Raw genomic sequence first — 23,291 nt, forward strand, 5'->3', positions numbered from 1 at the left:
TGGTGGGTGATGTGCCACAAGCCCTCATTCTGCCACGTTGTCCATTCTGTCTGTAGAGTTATAGGTTTGTTTGGTAAAAGCAAACTCAGATTTAAGCAAAGTGACTAGGAAACAGGAAACCTAGTAAGCCTAGTGGTAAGAGCAACCATCTCTACCTTCACTTCTCCCAGAGGACTTTAAATTGGGATTCATGCACGTCCTCAATCATTTTTAAAGCTGGGACTTTGTTTTATATCTAGCCACTCATCCTTTGCCAGAGGATCCAGTGGTGGGGGAAAGGGAATGAGTGGTTCCATACAGGCCTAACAACTAGACCCCAAGCCACAAATGACAGACCCATGACTCAGCCACTAAACAGGACTTGAACCCATGGTGACTGGTTCTCCCTACACTGTGTAGCCACAAACGACAGACCCAAGACTCAGCCACTTAACAGGACTTGAACCCACAGCGATTGGTTCTCCCTACACCGTGTAGCCACACTCCAAAATCAGCACCTCGTGGGAACTCAATCAATTCTTGTTAACACTCTCACCCAGACAAGCAGCTTTGAAAAAAGCTGTTTTAGGCAACGCGATCAGCCTTTTGCTGTCGTTCATTAAGGGTTTAGCAGTTCGGTATTGATTTCCTTGCAGCTGCCTCTGAACTTTAATTCCTGCAGCAGAAAAACAAGGCTTTTGTCTGTGACATTTCCTGTCCAAGTGGCGGGTAACAACCATTCCTGGGATACTGATTTCCCCAGTGATGCTGCAAACCGCAGGATACCTGCAATGTATCCTTTGTCTGTTCCAGAGAGTGATTGCTAATTTTGCAGGAGGTCCCTTCAAATGTGAGCTGTGTCCCACCTCCACCCTAAGTCAGCAGTGCTTCTAACTCATGCTTTGGGAAATCCAGTGACCACCCGACTTGCAGCCATAAGCTTTAAGATGCTGTCGTGTATGTATATAATGTTTGTGGCATCCAGGTTTCCCATAAATGTTAATTCCTAGCGATTGGAAGGGACCTTAACAACCTACGTCTGCAAGTGCCTCTCTGATATTTTATCCCCTCTACAACATCCCCACCAAGTGGCCATTCTGGCTTTGCTTGAACACCTCTGAGGACAGGAAACTCAAGCTCCCCATAGGAGAGCTACTACCTTCTAGGAAAGCTCTGAGGGATAGAAAACTCCACTATGTGGAATCGGAACCTACCCTCTGATTCCAGTGTTGCAGCTAGATTTTCAGCAGAGCACCTACAGAAGACAGGGATCTTTGCCCACTACTGATATCTCCACATTACCTCACACATCACAGGCCCTCAATGCTTGTTAAATTAATTAACAGACTAAGTCAGTAGTTAATGACTTAGCCAGGGCCGTTCATTGTGCTGGAATCATGCAGCACCCTCAGACAGGAGCTCGTCCTATTACACAGCATCTGACAGGACAATAGCTCACCTGGTTGTGCCCATTCTAATTTCCAAACTCTTGACTCTATAAAAGAAATGGCTCCCCTTGTTCAGGTAGGCCTGAAGGAGCTGTTTAACTCTGAGTCTATAAAGACAGCAGAGGGATGTGTTGAGTATCTAAGCCCACGGTGGGGTAAGAGCTGCACAGAGTTCACGTTGTTGAGAACTAGTGTTGTACTGGTTAAGGCAGACTCCATTGCCACTTCATAGCTGACTGACTTTGAGTAAGTGACTTAACCCCTCTGGGGTTCAGTTTCCTCATGTGTAAACTAGGGTGAGAATAATTCCTACCTCCTAGTGTGTTGTGAGGATTGAGCTAATATAAGAAAGGTGCTTGAAATAAACATCAGCTGTTATTATTCACACCATATATGGCTCCAAAGAAGCCTGTGAAGAATAGACAGTGACTTTCCCTGCCAGATTCCTGCTGCTCATCACTGAAGACCTGGGCCAGACCCACAACACGTGTGGGGGGTGGAGTCACCCCTTGTGTTTGCTGTACCTTTTATCCTAAACAATTTGGTTTGAGTGCCTTCTATAGGAAAGGCATTATGCTGTATGCATGTGTGAATATTTCTCATATTTATCTCATGAGGCAAGGCTTGCTATCCCCATTTTACAGACCAAGAAACTGAGGCCCAGAGAGGTTAAGTAACTTCCCGAGCATACACAGCTAATCAGTGACAGAGCTGGGATGAGTCTTGGAATTGCCTGCTGCAGAGCCTGTGTTCTCTCCACTCTCTGTGCTTTCTAAAAAGGGGAAATGTCCTTTAAATTGTGAAGGAATAGATGAATCTGTCAGGACATGTTGCACCAAAGAAACAAATCCCTCCTGGCCACCGAGGAGGCTGCTGGGGAGCCCTGCTCCCGGGGCATAGTCTCGTCTCTGCCATTAGAAAGCATGCAAGTGTCTCCAGTGCCAAGGGCTTAGGAGGCTGGAGGGTATCAAGTGGTCACTCAGTGGGAGCCTGCCTGGAAACAGGTCCCAAGGTGACAATTGGGGCCCAATTCTGGTTCCAGGGCACAGGCACATGAATGTCATTCTGAAATTGGAGCTTGGGCATCCCATGCTCCTGGTTAGGAAGAATTAATATCGTCAAAATGGCCATCCTGTATGACTGCCCTTGCACTGTTCACCATTTAAGAACTTACAAACTATGTAAGAACTTGTTCACCATCTAAGAACTTGTTTGTTATGTCTCAGAAGATTGGAGACTGTTGAGAATTAGGCTTGGGGTTGATTAATGATTGTGCATTAAGTCCCCTATACAGAATTTTATTGTTATTAACAACCATTTCATCAACAAATATGAGAGATGCCCTCTCAAAAAAAAAAAATGGCCATCCTGCCCAAAGCAATATACAGATTCTATGCAATCCCTATCAAATTACCAACAGCATTCTTCAATGAACTGGAACAAATAGTTCAAAAATTCATATGGAACCACCAAAGACCCCAAACAGCCAAAGCAACCCTGAGAAGGAAGAATAAAGTGGGGGGGATCTCGCTCCCCAACTTCAAGCTCTACTACAAAGCCACAGTAATCAAGACAATTGGTACTGGCACAAGAACAGAGCCACAGACCAGTGGAACAGAACTGAGACTTCAGACATTAACCCAAACATATATGGCCAATTAATATATGATAAAGGAGCCATGGACATGCAATGGGGAAATGACAGTCTCTTCAACAGATGGTGCTGGCAAAACTGGACAGCTACATGTAAGAAAATGAAACTGGATCACTGTCTAACCCCATACACAAAAGTAAACTCCAAATGGATCAAAGACCTCAATGTAAGTCATGAAACCATAAAACTCTTAGAAAAAAACATAGGCAAAAATCTCATGGACATAAACATGAGTGACTTCTTCATGAACATATCACCCCAGGCAAGGGAAACAAAAGCAAAAATGAACAACTGGGACTATATCAAGCTAAAGAGCTTCTGTACAGCAAAGGACATCATCAATAGAACAAAAAGGTATCTTTCAGTATGGGAGAACATATTCATAAATGACAGATCCGATAAAGGATTGACATCCAAAATATATAAAGAGCTCACACGCCTCGACAAACAAAAAAACAAATAATCCAATTAAAAAATGGGCAGAGGAACTGAATAGACAGTTCTCTAAAGAAGAAATCCAGATGGCCAACAGGCACATGAAAAGATGCTCATCAGAGAAATACAAATTAAAACCACAATGAGATATCACCTCACACCAGTAAGAATTGCCATCATCGAAAAGACAAGCAACAACAAATGTTGGCGAGGTTGTGGAGAAAGGGGAACCCTCCTACACTGCTGGTAGGAATGTAAATTAGTTCAACCATTGTGGAAAGCAGTATGGAGGTTCCTCAGAATGCTCAAAATAGAAATACATTTGACCGAAGAATTCCACTTCTAGGAATTTACCCTAAGAATGCAACACTCCAGTTTGAAAAAGACAGATGCACCCCTATGTTTATTGCTGCACTATTTACAATAACCAAGATATGGAAGCAACAACCTAAATGTCCATCAGTAGATGAATGGATAAAGAAGAGGTGGTACATATACACAATGGAATATTACTCAGCTATAAGAAAAAAACATTCACAGCAACATGGATCCTACCATTCACAACAACATGGATGGAGCTAGAGGGTATTATGCTCAGTGAAATAAGCCAGGTGGAGAAAGACAAGTAACAAATGATTTCATTCATATGTGGAGTATAAGAACAAAGGAAAACTGAAGGAACAAAACAGCAGCAGAATCACAGGACCCAAGAATGGACTATTAGTTACCAAAGGAAAAGGGACTGGGGAGGATGTGTGGGAAGGGAGGGATAAGGGCGGGGAAAAAGAAAGAGGGCATTACAATTAGCATGTATAGTGTGGCGGGGGTGCATGGGAAGGGCTGTGCAACACAGAGAAAACAAGTAGTGATTTTACAGCATCTTACTACACAGATGGACAGTGACTGTGAAGGGGTATGTGGGAACTTGGTGAAGGGGGGAGCCTAGTAAACATAATGTTCTTGATGTAATTGTAGATTAATGATACCAAAATAAAAATAAAAAAATAAAGTAAAAATGGAGCTTGGGGTCCCACACTCACCAGTCTAAACTCCTCACCTGTCACTAAGCAGCCACATTTGGAGCCCTACCTTCTACTTCCGGCATATATTTCAAGCATCTCTTCCAAGAGCCAGATTCCTTAAACTCTTCACAAAAGCTGGGACTCCCCTTGCTCCCATCTGACCGCCCCCCATCACTGCAGTCCTTGTTTATCTGGACTGCAACCACTCTGAAAGTGGGTCAGCGCCCTCCGACCCTAATGGATGGGCCCCAAACCAGACTCACCACACATCACCACTACCCATTCTTGGTCATCCACAAAGCCAGAAACATGACATGGGGGGAAGAAGAAGGAAGACAGAAGGTAGGAAAACCAGCTGGAAAGCTTTTGCAGTTGTCCAAGTGAGCAAGGAAGGGGCAACAGAGCTGGAGGGAAAGGAGCGGACAAGATATCACCGTTCTGAGAACGGACTGTGGCGCCCACCGGTCCGCAGAGCACAGTAACCGCTGGGACGTTGCAGCAGGAAGCTTCGAACACACTCACAGTAATGCTACCTGCTTGGTGTTCATGCATTTGGTATTCGTGCCATCCCCCTACTTGAACTGGGCTGGACCTAGAATGGCTCATTTCTGACAAACTACTCAAAAGTTACAGGAGATCATTTTCGAGATTAGGCTACAAAGATTCCCTCTTCTATCTCCCTTGCCTTCTTTTACTGCCTCACTCTGAAGGAAGGCAGGTGCCGGGATTTGAGCCGCCCTAGTAGAGAGTCCCACGTGACCAGGAATTGTGAGAAACCTGCAGCCAGCACCCAGCAAGGAACTGAATCCTGCCAACAACCAAATGAGTGAACATGGAAACAGATTTTCCTCCTGTCACGTCTAGAGATGCCTGCAGCCCCAGCTGACACTTGGACTGAAGTAGTATGAGAGACATTGAGCCAGAAGACCCAGCAAAGCTGTTCTGGATTCTTCTCCCCACAGAAACTGAGTGAATAACTGTTTTCAGCTGCTTTGTTACACAGCCGTAGATAACCAATACAGGAGAAATGAACAAGGTACAGTTTTTCGACACACAAGGAGTTTAGAGCGACCAATTAAGTGGTGCCCAGACTTTTATCATGAGAACTTACACATAGATGAGGATGCCATTTACTGAGTCTGGGAACTCAAATGGTGGAACAAGTTTTGAAGAAAAGAAACCAAAATGAATTTTGGCCATGTTAAGTCTAAATGCCTCTGAGATATGTAAATGGATGAATCCAGAAGGTAGGGAGACTTGTAACGCTGAAGCTCAGAAGGAAAATTCTGGCAGAAGATAACAATTTGGGAGTCATCAAGCTCCTCCCTCTGGGGTCATCTGGAATAAGTTTATTTCTTCACCCACATGACAGTGTTTGAAGTATTTTAAAAGACTTTACGTGTCATCTATGAATCTGACATAGGCATGTCCACTGCTTCCACTTTTTCTCAGGTAAGTTGGTTCTGAGTGCCCAGCCTGCCTGTGAACATCTCAGCTATGAATTTTATTTCCTCTGCTCTACTTAATTGAATGACTGTGACCAAGTTACTTATTTTTGATTTCCTGTAGATTTCCTTAATTTTCTGTAAATCAGGGTTGTTTTGAGGTACAAATAAATAATCCATGAAAAACATTCATCAATGTGTCTAATACATAAGTACTCTGTAAATGTTAGTTACCTTGCATAATTACAGCAGCTCGAACAGTACCACCCACATTATGCAAGCAACATATATCATTTTTAATTTGCTAGAAGCCACATTTTAGAAAGGGAACTGGAGAAATTGATTTTAATACTTTATTTAAACTACTATATCTAAAATGTTATCATTTCAACACGTAATCAATATAAAAAGTAGTCAATGAAATATCTTCACATCCTTTGCCATTCTAAGTCTTTGAGGTCCAGGGTGTATTTTACACTTAGAACACATCTCAGTTTAGACACTGACTTTTCACCAAAAATACATGACCTGTGTTTAGAGTTCATAAAATGTACAGATGAAAAAGTAGATGTGCATACCCAAAGTGTTCCAAACATGGTTAAAAGTTTTCTAATAACTGGATTGGGTATCCTTTTAAATTTTAAATTAATTACAATTTAAAATTCATTTCCTCATTTGCACTAGCCACATTTCAATAGCAGCATGTTGTTAGTGGTTATCATATTGAGCAGCCTAAATCCAGAACTTACTCTGAGACTTTATTGGTTTCTTTATTGTTCCTATTAGTTCAGGTCTTCAGGGATGCTGAAGCTGAAAAGTGGTATTAAACATGCAAGATATTTATTGGGGAAATATCTATGAGGGAAATGAGGAAGGAGCTGAAAGAAGCAGGGAGAGCTGGCCTGTCACCTGTGAAGGACAGAGGGAAGGAAGGGGGCTAGATAGGCAGAACCATAGACTACAGCGCTGTTCTAAGAAAGTCTCAGCAAAACTGATGGGAGCTATACGCATTTTCTATTGCTGATGTAACAAATCACCACAAACTTAACACCTGAAAACAGCATAAATGTATTACATTACAATGCTTCAGGTCATGAGGCTGACCCTGGTCTCACTGGGTAAAATCAGGGTGTTGACAGCGGTGCATTCCTTTCTGCAGGCCCTAGAAGACAATCTGTTTCTTTTTCTCTTCCAATACTAGAGGCTACCTGCCTTCCCTGGATCGTGGCCTCTTCCTCCATCTGCAAAGCCAGCAGCAGCAGGTCAAGTCCTTTTCATGCTGCATTTCATATCCCATTTCTCTGTCCCTTCTTCCATCTTTGTATCTCTCTCTTTGACCACAACTGGGAATTCAATTGGGCCCACCTGGATCATCCCCGCTCCTCTTCCATTTCAAGGTCATCTGATAAGCAATGCCATTCTGCAACCTGCCATTCTCCCCTTTGCCATGTAAGGTAACAAAGTCACAGTTCCAAAGGTTAGGACATGGACATCTTTGGGAGGCCATGATTCTGTCTGTCACAGAAGCCCTTGAGCCAAAGTTACTCATTAGAGGAGTCCTATTTCCTGCAGGAATGGGCTTGCCTTAGACCCCTTCTGTGCTTGGTCATTAGCCGGAAGCAGCCATGGGCAGGCAGCTTGAGCACATACACAGCGATGGACGCAGGATGGAGCAACTGGGGCCCTTAATCAGTTGTACTTCCTGAAGCAGGAGATCTGAAAGGTACAACCACACTACGCCTCTACTTTTTGTTTAATTAGAAAAAAAAATCGTGAAAATAACACCTTCCTTTTATAGCCCCTTCAGAAAGCTACAGAAATTTAAAAGAAAATTCTTAGAAAGCTGGTAGAAGAAAATAAGAAAATCCCATCAAAACTGACTGGCAGAGAAGCCCTGGGAACCCTGCCTGATTCTGAAATGACTAAGATGGCTCACTAAACCTCTGCAGCTGTTACAGATAACCTTTAACACAGGTTATCACAGGTAATAAAAGTGCCCCCCCAAAAAATACAGGAATTAAGAGATTTCAGAGATCGATAAAGCACACATCAAAAGCAGGAATTGTTCTCCCAATCACACTTTGGTATTGATGTTGGACACCTCGTGGGAGTTGCATCCAGCCATGAGTGGATTGGGGGCACCGTCTGTTCACCTTGCGATATTCTCACTGAACAGGCTTTAGTGGTTTCCAGGCAAGGGAGGGCCAGCTTGGCAATCATTCCCTGAATGTCAGCTCTTAGTGCTTCCAAGAGCTAGAATGGTGGTCAGAGAGCCCCAGCACCTGCCAAGATGTGCCCTGGCCTAGCAGAAGGGACAAGGTTCTGCAGTCACAGTCCTGAGTTTGAATCTCCAGTCTGATTCTAGCTTTCCATGTGATCTTTTGATACACTGTTTCTCTGTGCTTCTGTTTTCCTCTCTGCAAGATGGAGTAATAATACTCACTGCACATTGGTGGTTGTGAGAGTTAAAATATCTGTGAAAGTCACCAGCACAGTGCCTGACACACAGTGGGTCCTTAAATGTCTGATCATGTCAGAAAGCAGTTAAGCAGAGCAGAATGCGGCTAAGGAATAAGAGGACAGAGAGACATAAAGAAGCTAAGCTGTGACCTCACAGTCCATTCTTGGGGAAGCCAGCCTCCAAGACACCCCCCACTGATCCCCACCCCACCACATTTACCAAGACTGAGCTGTGTGACTGATGGAATACAGCAGGGATGAGGGTGTGTTACTTCCAACATTGCGTTATGAAAGGCTGTCTCCTGTCTTAGACTCTTCCGTTCTCTCCCCTGATCGTTTGCTCTGGGTGAGGCCGGCTGCCTTGTGCGAGGGCGCTCAAGCAGCCTATGGACAGGTCTGCATGGTGAGGGACTGAGGCCGCCTGCCAACAAATGACTTTGGAAGATGCTTTTCCAGCTTCAAGATGACTGCAACCTCTTGAGAGACTCTGAGCCGAGTCACCCAGCCAAAACCACTCCCAGACTGCGGACCCACGGAAACTATGCACGGGGTGATCTGCTGTGCACACGTGGCCTCATGAATCATCTCCTGGCCCCGTCAGAAGAGGAGGGGACAAGAGTGAGGGGTAGTGACACCTAATCCATCCTGGGCTCTGATCTTGATTTTAACACTTAGCACCCAAGTAACCTAAAGGCTCAGAGTTACTCTCTTGCAAAATGAGGATAAGAAATCCATCTGGCATATGTAACAAGAGCCATGAAAATAATACACTTTTATTCAAAAAATGTTGGTTCTGGAATTCCAAAGTAGGGAAATAATCCGAAATGTGTGAAAACCATTAAGCACAAAGATGTTCATCACAACGTTGTCCAGTGGTTTAAAAAAAAATGAAATGACCTGACTGTCCCACAATACAGAAATAGTTAATAGCATCTTGAGGTGCAGGCATGGTACTCATTGTATCTTACTTAGTTGCCACTAGAGCAACTTTACCCCATGGCAGAGAGGAGGAATTGAGACGAAGAGAGGTGAAGTTATTTGCCCTGCTTTTCATAACTTGACAAATCAAATAACAATTATTACTAGACCTCACACGTTTATAGTATTTACCATGTGCTAAGCACTGCTCTAAGTGCTTTGCATATAATAGCTCATTTAAATTGGATTCGTCTGACTCCAAAGTGCCCAACACTTCATTAAAAACAACTCGGTGGCTAAACAGTATGCCACGGACTTTAGCTACAATACCTTATAAGCTATTAACAGATCCATTTTATGGATGAGAACACTGAGGTTCAGAGAGTAAGCTGGCTATTATATTATTTTACCTCATTAGAGGAAATACTTGAGTAGAATATACTCCATGTCAAAGGAGGAGGAGATCATAAGAAAGAGCTGGCAAACAGGAAATATATATATTTATTGAACATGAACTAATGGGTTAGATATCACTAAGTGCTGTGGGCACAGAGACAGAGACCTTGATCTCATGGCATAGGACTTAGAGTCTAGCAGGAGACAGGGTAATAAACTGACATGATATAGATGTGTGCATGTATCTATGTATCTATATCAGCAGGTGATCAGTGCAACAGAAGAAAGACAAACAGAAAGGACAGTGCATGCTGGACATGGGACACAGATGATCAGAGATGACCTCCCTGGGTGACATTTGAGCAGAGACCCAAAGGAAGTGTTGCAATGAGCCACACAAACTGGGAAAAAACATTCCAGGCAAAGGGAAATAGCAAATGCCAAGGCCCCTAGATTAGCGTGTGCTAGTGTATTGGAGGAACAACAAGGATGCTAACGGCATTAAACTGCAGTGACCCACAGGAGGAACAATAGGAGATGAGGTCAGTAGCCCAAACTGTATATAGGCTCTTGTACATTAGAGCAGGGTTTTTGACTTTTACTCTGAATGATATGAGAGACAATGGGCAGTTTGATGCAGAGAAGTGACAAGAGTGACTTGGGTGGTAAAAAGGAAAAAAAAATCACTCTGGCTGCCACATTGAGAACATACTGCGGGGGTAAGAGCTGAAGCAGGGAGACCAGTTAAGAGGCTATTCCAGTAATCCAATGACAGATTGCGGCTTCCATTGGGATGCTAACAGTAGAAGCTGTGAGAAATGGTTGGATTCAGGCTGCATTTTGAAGGAGAGACAGTAGGATTTGTTGATGGACTGGATAGAGTACTGAAGAAAGACAACCAAGATAAATGTAAGGTTTTTAGCCAAAGCAACTGGAAAAATAGACATGTCACTAAGATGGAGAAGACTATGGGAGGGGCAGGTTGGGAAGAAGAAACGATGGGCTGGATTTTGGTCAAGAAATGTTTGAGATGCCTATTAGACATCCAGGTAGAAACGCTGAAGAGTCAGTTGAATGTAAGGATTTAGAGTTCAGAGAAATGCATGTGAGATTGAGAAATTTAGGAGTCACCATCCTCTAGCTGGTACTTAGAGCCATGAGACTGGGTAAGATGGCCTTAGTCGCAAATATAGATAAAGTGTCTTCGAGTCCTGGGCCTTCCAGTCTTTACAGGTCAAGGAGATGAGTAGGAACCAGCAAAGGGGACTGAGAAGGAGCTACCAGGGGTAGGGTGTCCTGGAAGTTAAGAAAGCACTTCAAGGAGGAAAAAAGTGGTCAACTGTGTAAATATTGCTAATGAGTCAAGTAAGAAGTGGCCATTGGACTTGGAAACATGGAGACGGTTGACCTTGACACGGTTGTATTGGGAATATAGGAATGTTGGGGATATTGGGAATACGGAGTAATGGGAATGAAAGCCTGATAGGATTGCCTCTAAGAGAGAATAGGAGTAGAGGAAATAGGGTGGGCTGGGTATCCCTCAAACTCAGGCACCTACTGCAGTCATAAATTGGTCCACCAGTGTGACTCACTGGTGGCCACTTCCCCCTTTACTGTGGTGACACAGCTCAGGACAGAGGGGTAGCTTCTCATCAGCAGAGGCTTTTCAGAATCAGCAAGAAACCAAAGAGGAAAGTAGCATAAGTAGCAGGTGTGGTTCCCTGTCTGGAGTGGCAGAGACAGGGAATCCATGTGGTCATTCTCAGGAAAGATCCCAGTAACTCATAAGGGACCACGAGTATGGGATTTGTGGCAGGCTGAGACAGAAACATGTCAATTTTTACTATGATAATTCCTTCCCCCCAACCCATGGATGTGACCCAAGAAGCAGGTTTACACATGGAAGAAAATGGATAATTTAACTTAAAGAGAAAAATCAGTATCATGATATATGCAGCATGACTGCTATGTAGACAAGTAAAATTAAATTCTGGGAGAAAGACATTAATGAAACTTAGCAAAATGTAAAACAATGTCAGTGTTAAAGTAGCTGAATCGTGGGTGAGTTCTTATTTTCTCTATTTTGTATCTTGTAAAAAAGTATTTAGATAGCTTTTATAATACCAAAAAAAAAAACTTAAGGGGATAATAATCCAAGCCTTTCTCCCAGAGTTTCTATGAAGATTATAATAATGACTAATATTTGAATAGCTCAAAAGTGCTTTTCACACATGTAATCTCATTTAATCTTCACAACCAACATGCCTTCCCTAGGCACTCTGCAAAAGCCTTTATTATTACACTTAGTAAACTGTGCTACAATGATCTGTTTATATATCTATTTCCCACCCTAGACTGAAGTACCCCAAAGATAAGAATTGTGTCTTCTCATCCTTTTCCTTGACAAGTAACCCAAACTGTGGCCCATGAGAGGATCTCAGTAAATGCTTGGTAATCAGTGGATAATAGTGGGAAAGATGAGTGAGTGGATGGATAGATGGATGGATGGATGGATGGATATGGATGGATGGATGGATGGATGGATGATCCATTGATAGGGATCAAGGGATCAACAGACTGCTGCATGAACATCTGACTGTCCCCAAATCCATAGGTATCCTTAACGCCTATAGACTGAGCCAACCACCTCCCACTTTCCCCCAGGCTAAATATTTTTAAAAACCATGGCTAGTTAGCTCTTTCCGTATCTCATATTTCCGGTGTCTTGGTCAGTCACTCCTCTGTACCATCTTCTCCCACACTTACATTCCCATGTTGCTCTGTACTGCCTTTCCCCGGCCCTAGTCCCACATTGCTCTCTTCTTACCCAAACCTTTCCATCTAATAAATCAGAGGCCTCTGAACCATGAAAAATGCGTCCAAATGCTCAAACTATCACGTTCTGCACTTAAGTCAACCTAGCTCTCATCTGTGGCCACACTTTCCCTTCTCTTGGAAGCTTCCCACTTTTCCCCTCCTCCACAACATCTTTTTAGGAAGTCTCTGGGCCAGGTGTTCTTCTTTGTGCTGTTGTAAAACAATGGGTTGGCTATGCCAGTGTATTGCATCTTTATGTTAGCAGCTACCTTCATGTTACGCAGCCACTGTACACACAAGGCCAGATTTTCCTGTGCAGATGCTTCAGTCTAGTTCACATATTTAAGAACATCTTACAATTAGATCATTGCAAGAAACATGGCACACTTGGCATGTGCATCAGGAAAATTTCAATGGCAAGTGACAGAAAACCTGGCTTAAGTTAAAATAAAGGGAATGTACTGGCTCATGCAACTCAGAAAATCCAACAGTGGTTCTGGCATCAGATTCTCAGGGCTCTGTCTTCTTGGTAGAATGATGAGCCCTAGCAAACTCAACCCTATATGGCCCCATAGTCTAAAAAGAAGAGGTCCTTTTTCCCCAGCATTCTTCTGTCACTCACATCGAAGAGCACTGATTAACCCTGGGTTGTGTCACATTTATGATGTCCAGAGGAACGTAATAAATGATTGCGAGCCCCTAAAGGAGCACGTGAGTTGGGGACAGTGGTGGTAGGGTAGCAGTCAAGATAAAACAATATGCGCGCTACATTTAAGTGAGATCTATATCATCTCAAAACAAGTCAACAGTGGGTGGGCTACCCACCCACCGAATAATTGATCCTTCGACTTTTATATCTGCATCACTTTCCAACTTGCCAAGAATTTGTAGCATCTAAATGAAATTTGGTAAGGAAGGATGAAGAAGATGTCTCTGGATCAGAAATTTACAGATAAAATTACTAACCATAGTTTCCTCTAGGGAGAAAACATGTAGTATTAGAAGGGGTTTGATTTTTTTCCTGTGTGTAGCTGTATGTATTGCTTGGTGTTTCCACCAGAAATAAGAAGGAATTGAACATCTCCCCATAAAGAAAGAGAATGAAAATGTAGGAGTCTGGTTCAAAGCAGGACTGGAGATGAGCAGAGGCAGAAATGAAGTTTCTCAGGAGACATGCTCAGAAATGCAGGGGATCCCTCCGAGCCCTTGTTCTGGGGAAAGCTAACCTGGAATGGCAACATTGTTGGCCCTTTACAAAGCTAAAGAATGGCATAGAGCTGAGGGAGAATTGTTGTTTTCATTAGTGCTGTATTTGCCTACTGTTTAAATCCACACTTTAGTGTATTAGGAATTAATTCAAACTTGGAAAATGACATCCATTTCCTTTGAATCGTATGCTGATAAAAGTTAAATTGGGTCTAAAATCTGCTCTTTCTCAAAAAAAAAAAAAGCCAAAAAAAACAGTATTAAAATAGGAAAAGACCAGAGAATTAATTTTTCCTCCAAATGTGAAAGTTATTGAATTCCTGTGGATATAAGTTCCAGTTGAATTATCAACCTTGTCTGCACAGAAGAGAATGATTTTTAAAAATAGCCTATAAGTCATATTAAGAGAATGATGGTATATAATGTTGGTATATTTTGGAAAGGGGGAAAAGTGAGTGATAGATCTGAGTGTCATTAAGGCTGTCATGGATGAGAAATGAGGTCACTAAATCTAACAGTGTGTTCATGATTTGGGAGTCAAATCACCATGGAATATAAAATTAAGAGAGAGAGGCATGGATACCTAATCCATGTGTGGGATTTGATAGGTTTCACTGAGAACACAATGGCATTTGATAAAAATTACTATGTTTAAAGATCGTCAATAGTGTCTATTTTAGGATCACATTTAGTTTGAAAAGAGTGTGGATAAATTGAAAGAAGATAGGTTTATGGAGACCACCCAATGTTAAAGCATTTTACATGCATCTGAGTGGATTTAATTTCCTAAAGCGGAGTATTCATTCCTGTCTTGAGCCCCCGTGGATGTGGGGAATAGAAAGACAGATAAACAAGTGTTTAACATTCCTGACTAGACCAAACCTTTGTGCATTATTCAGGATGCAGCTGCTTGGAGGAAAACTACACACAACATCTTTCCACCCCAAGAGCAAGAACGTGTGATCTTCTAACACACACACTCAGAGACCCCTCCCTGTTTTACATGGTTAACAGTAAATCTGTGCAAAGAGATCATTATACTGGCTTTATCCAAAGGACCAAGCAGAATGGGAGGCATCCCAGAATTAAAGGTTAGGAATCGTGACATTAAATTGGTGATTGAAACCAGATGTTTAAAACAAGAACTATTATTGGGTGGGACAAGAGGGCCGTTTTCCCCAGCACCCCCATTTCCAAAAGACCTCAGACAGACTTTTGTATTATCTTCAGTTGATTGTATACCCAGTCACAGAGCAAACTAACAAGTGTTCATCATACAACTTTCATCTTTTATCTTCTTACCAGGCCCACCAACCTATAATCCACTGTGAATTAATCCTGTGATTAGGTTGTAAAGAACATAATTATATTTTCTTCTTTGGGTATGAAAGTGTTAATTTGTTTAATATAATCCTCTTTTAAGGTCTACCAATGTGTAGCCCTTTTTAGAAAGTAGTTTTTCTCTTTTTTTTATGAGCCTTAAAATATAAAGAAAAGAAAAGAGAAAAAAAAGGGAGTTCTGTTCTCTTTCCTTTTGTGAAAAGCCATGGTTACCAACTAAGACGACTACAAAGACAGTTAACATAATCAAAAAATGTGGGATGGGTAAGAATAGGGAGTGGTAGTGACTGCAGCAGGCTGAAGATCCTATGCCCAGGTGTCCCACTGAGAAGAAACACCAGCCTACTTAGCACCAGCCTATCATTTCCATGTAGAAATTGAGGCCCAGGGTTATTAACTCTATCAATATTTTCAAGAAAAGTCATAAATCCAGATTTACACTGAATATCCCAATTTGTAACAGCTGGCTAAATTGTTTTTATTACACTCTTCCTAGCAAATAAAATATACCTGCCCTCCAGAGTTAGCCAATGGATCACCGGTTTGGACCCATGATCTAATTAAAAGTAAAAGTCCAACTGTAAGGCATCTAAAGGCCCATGAAAACAGAGAGGTCACTCCAAGTGTAAGATGATCAAGATGTGATCCATGGGTCCTGGCGCAAACATGAGCCAAAGCCCAGGCTTGAAGAGATGGTCCAAAGCCGTTCCTTCAGGGCAGGTGCACAGCTGTTGTTCCTGAGATGCATATGCTACATATTAACTGGGGTTCCTCCCATTTTAAATGCATGAATGTTACAGACCCCTCCCGTAAACCATAGCACATGACCATTTGGAAATCATAAACTTTGAATAATCTAATACTAGCAGAAGAAAAGAAGTAAATTGATTCTGAATTACTTAGCTATAGAAATTTTTCTCAATAAATTGAGATAAGACAGATATTTAGCTCAGGAACCACAAAAATGCAGATGGAGCAAAGAAATAATAACAAAAAAATGCATAAGATTTCAAGGAGTTCGGTATATCCATTCATTTATTCAACGAAATATTTACTGGGCAACTAATAATATGTACACACAGTGTGCTAAGAGGTATACATGCATATGTTAGTTAATCTTTATGACAATCCTGTGTCTTGGTTTGGGTTCCCGAGGAAGTAGAATCTGAGACAAAAATTTGAGTGAAAGTGGTTCTTTGAGAGGTGATTGCAAGAAACACCGGTAGGGGAGTGGAGGGAGGAAGGGAGGGAGGGCGGAGGTAGTGTGTTATCACAAGCAGTTACCACCAACCGGAATCAGACCTCAATACCCCAGGGAGCTCTGGGGTACTGTGTAGATGATGCACTTCCGTTACCCATTCAAGGAACAAAGGAGCTGGGATATTTATAGTCATTGGCTGAAAACCATTCTCAGGGAACATTAGTTCCTTGGCATTTGCAGCTGCTGTGCTTATGAGCAGAACAGTCTGGCAGCATTGAGAGAGCCCCCAGGAAAAGAAAACGCAGGTGCTGGCAAAGAAAAGTTAGGCCAACATGCACAGAAATGGTAAGAGCCAGAGAGAAATGGATGGAGGACAAAGAGTCTCTTAAGGTAGATGCTACCACTATCCCCTCATTACAAATGGGGAGACAGGGGGTTCACTCTAAGTAGAAACTATGAGCCATATTCCCCCCTGAAAGCATGCAACTCAGGAGCAGGCAGACAAGGCTCCTTTGAGAGGCAGGGACATGGACAGCACTAGTTGGCAGCGAGTTTGACAGCCCTAGGAGAAGGCAATGGCAGTCTACACATTGGTCCCCAGGTTTGAGCATCAACAATACCTCAGCAGGTGCCAGCATACCAAACTTTGATGCAGTATCTGCTCTTGGATACCATCACAGATGGGAGATATCACAATGAGCCAAGACAGGAAAGAAGGGAAATGACAAACATTGGATGATAACCAACAGGGCCACTGTGAAGGGTGAGTGAAGTGAGCTACCCGCTGAGACTTATGATACTATCTCATGCAAAAGTGAGGGTGCGTATATTTCCCTAGACTGGTTCTAACAGTTAAGAGTGACCCAATTTTTACCCATACATGACAGAAATTAAACACTGAAGGTACACTGGGCTTCCAGAAATACTTTCTCTTTCTCTACTGAAGGTTCTGCCTATAATATAAGAAAACATAGATCAATTACTGAAGTAAGAAATGTCAGTTAACATCTTTGGAACCTGAATACAAAATGAACCAACCAACATTGCCTTGTAATAACCCCACTGTGTATAAAAATTGGTTTAAATCCTTAATGAACGTATGAATATATAATTACCAAGTTATTGCTCTTGTAGAAGTGATTAATAATCATGTCATTGACTTTTCCGCTGTGCTGTTGAGTCACTGATCTGGAATATTTTTTCCTTTTTAAGAAACAGAGACATGACAGCTCCCTCTCTCTGCCCACATGCATGCACCAAGGAAAGGCCGTGTGAGCGCACAATGAGGAGGTGGCCATCTACAAGCTAGAAAGCAAGCCCTCAACAGGAGCCAGATCTGCCAGCACCTCGATCCCGACTTCCCAGCCTCCAGAACTGTGAGAAAAATAATGTCCATTGTTGAAGCCACCCAGCCTTTGGTGTTTTGTTATAGCAAGGGACTAAGACGCTCCCCTACTAGGCTCTAAGATGCTTTGGACATGGGTGCTGCCATTACTCACTCTTTATTTCTAGTACCTAAGGGAGATCCTGGCACATAGTAGGTGCTCATGAATGAATGAGGTAACCTACCTTTGTGGTTGAATACATTTTTTATTCTAGGATAAACTTTATTGTAGGATACAACATGAAACTGAAGATCATATTCAGAAAAGACAGATGCGTTCAAATCTTGGGTCAGTTCAAATGAGTCCCAATCTCTTATTAACTGGAAGACCACGATCAAGTCACTTGACCTCTCTGAATATCAATTTTCTTAATTATAAAATGATAGTTACCTTAGGTTGGGTTCCTCAAAGTGGACTTTGGAATAAGAACTTGGATGCAGGTAATTCTCTGTATGGATGGGGAAGTGGAGAACATGAGACAGAGATGGGAGAAAAGCCATTAAACACGTGTTCATGAGTAGGTCACTGCTGTGGACCACTGGAGCTCCACCCCACAGGGGGGAGCTCTGGGAAATGGTGTAAATGCCCCCAGAATCTGCACACAGGTCAGAGGCTGGGATGGATTATCTGCCAGCTCAGTTCTCTCACTGGGTGAGAGCTACCCACCGATATCGTGCAGCACAGCAAGTTTCCATGATGCCGGACAAAACCCCCAGGCACCTGAGGCAGAGAGCAGCTTCACTGGGAGGAGCCACAGCACAGGTGAGGTCACGTGGCCACAGAGAGACAGGGTAGGGCATCACCAGCGTCGCTGCAAGGGCACCTAACCACTGCCCTCTATGAGAAATCAGGAGTATTAGACGAGAAAACATATACAGAGCACCAGCCACACTGCCTGGTCCATGAAAAGTCACCTGTCAACTTCTGGGGTAGTGACTGTCGTGGTTGTTCTTGTTAAATACAGTGGTGAAGATCACGACTCATAAAGAGAACACTTGAATTTACAAGTCAGTTCAACAGTGCCGCTGCCTGCAAGGTCTTTTGCAGGTCCATGAAGCACAGAGGGGAAGAAAGTGTGACACTGCCCCACCCCACCGCTCCTGGAGCCCACGTTCTCTGGGGGACAGCCTGACACCAAAACAGTGCTTCCCCGCTCTGCCCTCCTCCAGCTCTTCGGGTCGCCCTGATCTTCCTTCCTGGTATCAAGGGAAAATGAAAAGCATCAATGCCCACACAGTTTATTACTAATGAAACTAAAACACAAACTACATCATCACCTCCACAAAATCTTAGACCATATACATGCCTCATATGCAACAATCACTACCTTATTTTAATGTGATTTTTTTTTCCTCCTAACCACTATTACCCATCAACAGCATCTCAGTTTGTGTTTTCCCAGAAGTGGACAATAAGAAGATTCAAGGGGAAGGAGTTTATTTGGGAAGGTATATCAGGAAACTTCAATAGAGAAGTGAGAAAGTGAGACAGGAAAAAGAAGAGAGGGAAAAAGGTATCATAACAATTAGTTCTCCCCAGGGCAACTGGATCTTAATCAGACTGGGCAACTCTGTGAGTCGGTGTAGAACACACACTTTGGAGTCACCCACCTAAGGGATGAGGGACACCGAGTATGTAGCATGCCGATTCCCGTGACACTGGTTGAGGGCTGCTCCCAGAGGGTGGTCATTCTCTAGCTCTTCCAGCTTGTTGAGTTTTGCCAGTAAAGGGGGCTCTGGCTGCCAGAGAAGCCTCGGGTAGTTGGAAGTAGGGGCTCAACTGAGACCTTTCTCAAGTAGGCACACTTCCAGCAAAGCCACAGAAAGACTGACTCTACAACATAAACTACATGGGGCCAGGGACTGTGTCTGTTTTCACTATGAATCCCCAGTTCCTAACACATTCCCTGGAACACAGTAATCATACAATGAACGCTTGGATGGATAGATGGATGGATGGATGGCAGGTGTTTGCACTGAGTATTGAAGGATGAGTAGGGGGTCACCAGACACTCCAGGATAAAGGAACAGCACACTTAAAAGTATACAATTATGCAGAAACATGCTTTTATGTTGAGGAAGCTCTCAGGACAACCCATTACTTTGCTTAAAATCTACAGCTGCTTAGAAAGTATTTCCTTCTATGGAGGCACAGCCTGCCTTCCTGTAAATTCCACTCCCTCATCCTATTTTTTTGAAATAGCCCTTTGAAACAACAAAAAGAATTCTATCTTCTCTTTCATATCACAGTCCTTCAGATACCTGATGACACGCCCCTTTTCCCAAACTCCTACATCCCTAGTCTCTTGTCAATGCCCCAAACTGAAGAGTTTAGTATTATTTGAACAGGTACTATTTGATCATGGAATGTTAGATTTGGGGTCCTCAGAACACGGGTATAGGATAGAGTGTTGTGTTGTAACTTTGACGTCCTGCAAATCTGGATTCAAATTTTAGCACTACCAGTTGTGTGATTTGGGCTAAGTATCCCTGAATCACACTCTTTTTATCTGTAGAATGAAAGTCATAATGCTCATCTCACCAGAAGCTACAGTAGGTATTGATTAAAGTTCATTCTCTTCCACTGAACTTACTAATCTTTTCTCTACCATGTGGCTGCTCACCCACATCTCTCTACCCACCCTGGACTTTGTGAGCCTTCAGTCTAGAACAAGGATAAGACCAGATCAATATCCATGTCACCCAGGCCACGGCAAAGAATTAGTCCAAAGGAGGCCACTCAGGGCCTCCCTCCCTCCCCCTGGCAACTCAGGTAAGCAGCCATCTTTGCCCCTCCAAAAGCAGGAGTAAGTCATGCTCACTTGTTCACCTGCTGAGCAAAGGGACTGATTACCCAAGAAGGGAAGTGTTGCTCACAGAAATCAATACAGATGAGGCTTTGGAAAGGTTGGCTGGCTGCACAGGATTAGATATTGATCTCGCTTGTTTTCCCAGTTATTGCTTTGTTTGCCACCTGTGGAGATCACTTCTAAACTCCTTGTAATACCAAACAAGGCAGGAGAGCTCAGCCCGGATCAGACTCAATGCATGATGACTGCAGAATGTGAGGGAATTCCCAGTACCTGTGTCCAGAAAACCATGAACACAAGTGGAAGACATCCCCCCAAAACCACATGACAGCTCAGTACTGAGTGGAGGATTAAAACAGAATAAGACGCACAGATTGAACTTGGTGTGAAGCCCAATATTCACATGTGCCTCATGGAACTGAGACGTTTAGAAAAATCGGGAGGGGAGAAGTCATTTACATAGATGTCTTTTGATTATCTGGGAAGTCCTATGAATGGAAACTTGGTAGCTAAAAATAAGAACCTGGATTAAAACCTATAGGAAATAGTAAGGAAACTATAAGAGAACATTGTTTTGCCTACCACACTAGAAATGTTTTTTTCTAATTATAATACTAAGTGATAGCAACATATTCAAGGAAATGGAAGGAGTAAATAACTTTTCCAGAGGGCAGCTTGGCAATACATTTCAAAAGCTACAAAATTCATCATGCACTTTGAATCAGTAATTTCATTTCTAGAAATTGACCTGAAAATGTAATTAAGAGTGTGTGCAAGGCTTTGCCGCAAGCTGAAAGGCACATGACACTTCCTGGGACACAGATTGAGGGTGGAAGGAAGGCTGGTTGTGAAGCTCAGGCTTGGATGGGATGCTGCAGCAAACAGTTCCAGGATACTGCGTAGCAGAGGGTCCACAGAGAAAACCATACCGAGAACAAGAGATCCTTGGCTAGTCAACAAACATGCTGTCATCGCTGTGTTAGGGATGTAGAAAAGATCCCATCCTTGCCCTAGAGATGTTCACTTATACAAGGGTACAAAGGCAGTGAAATGGAAAATTACAGTCTGTTATAGGAGCAACCATGGAAAATCAAAGTGGTTGGATGCCAAGAGCAAGGGAGTTAATGCTACACGGCAGGTCAGGAAGCCTCCATCGGCGTACGACTCATGAACTGAGTCTCCAAAGTGAGTAGGATTTAGGAAAGGAAACAAATGGGGAAGAACATTCCAAGGTATAAGAAAACACTTAAGAAAGTGCATGTATATAGGAAAGAGACAAGAGGTACATTTGGAGAGCACAAAGGAATAAGATTGTGGGGACACTTATGAACCAAAGTGAGAACCCTCGGTCACAATGACCCAAAGTAGGATTCCAATGCAGAGAGACATGAAAGCTGAAACAGTGGCTCATGGTTACTTTTGACTCAAGTATGCTTTCTGACTGTCTGCTTTATAACATTCTCTTACAAAATAAAATTTATTTAAAAGCTCAAATTCTGAAAAGCTCTTGGGGAATGTCTCTTGCTTCCAGGACCATCTGAGACTGCTCTGATTAGAAATCTCCGTTACCAATCTGCTTTACTTTTACCATCCCTGCAGGGACAAGCACCCCCACTCCCTCATCTTTGCAGGCCAATATTCTTTGAGACATAATCCCTGAGGCCATTTATTCTACTATTGACTATTGTTATATGCTCTTAAAAATCTTGTACAGAAATCTGGTAAAAAACCTTATAGAGACATCTGGTAATAAGACATATGACTGAAGTTTTCACTGCCCATTCCTCTGTAAATATAAAGTGCTCATGAGCTACATAAGATCATTATTCATCCCTGCTTATTTAAGCTTATGCAGAATCAGTCCCTAAAGCTGATATGAGATTCATGGTCAATAAAAAAAGAGCCTTGACACTAAATTATGCTTTCTATCTTTATCTTGCATCTACCTACCACTTCAGCATTTTATTTTAAAAATAAAATAAGGGAGAAATGTGGGATTCACATATAAATCAAGCATAAAAATCAAATGAATAATCATATCTGACTTGATTGTTTATAGTTCATGATGCATGATCAAAACCAAGTTTCTGTGATATGACTGCCCTTGCACTGTTCACCATGTAAGAACTTGTTCACCATGTAAGAACTTGTTCGTTATGCTTCAGAAGATTGGAGACTGTTGAGAGTTAGGCTTGGGGTTGATTAATGATTGTGCATTGAGTCCCCTATACAGAATTTTATTGTTGTTAACAACCATTTGATCAATAAACAGGAGGGATGCCCTCTCAAAAAAAATAAAATAAAATAAAGAAACAAACATAAATAAATAAATAAACAAACAAAAAGAGAGGGTAGATCTTATGTTTGTATCTCAAAAATAATAAAGAAGAGCAGAGGAAAAAAAAAAGAGCCTTGACAGGTAGGATTGCAATTTTCTGTGGGGAACAAAACAGGACATTTCCTAGCCATCTTTCTCTAAACTTATATTTAAGCAATTCAAATCTGTCTTTGGGTGAGATAAACATGTATCTGCCAGCTACAGAGGGTAAAAAAAGATCAACATTCTCTTAAAAATTGATAATATGGTTTTATTGTCACATATTAGAACAGTCTTTACAATACAACTCTCCCTGCTATGAAATCCCTGGCAGAAATAAGATCAACTGCTCTCAAACCAAAGCCAATCTTTTAGTAACTGCTTCCCAATAATACCTACAAATAACCATAATCATTCAAGCAAGTAATCATAATTTTTTCCCTCCTTATGTCCATGTC

The sequence above is a fragment of the Manis javanica genome, chromosome 5, assembly GCF_040802235.1.
Source record: "Manis javanica isolate MJ-LG chromosome 5, MJ_LKY, whole genome shotgun sequence".
NCBI classification, from domain to species: Eukaryota; Metazoa; Chordata; class Mammalia; order Pholidota; family Manidae; genus Manis; species Manis javanica.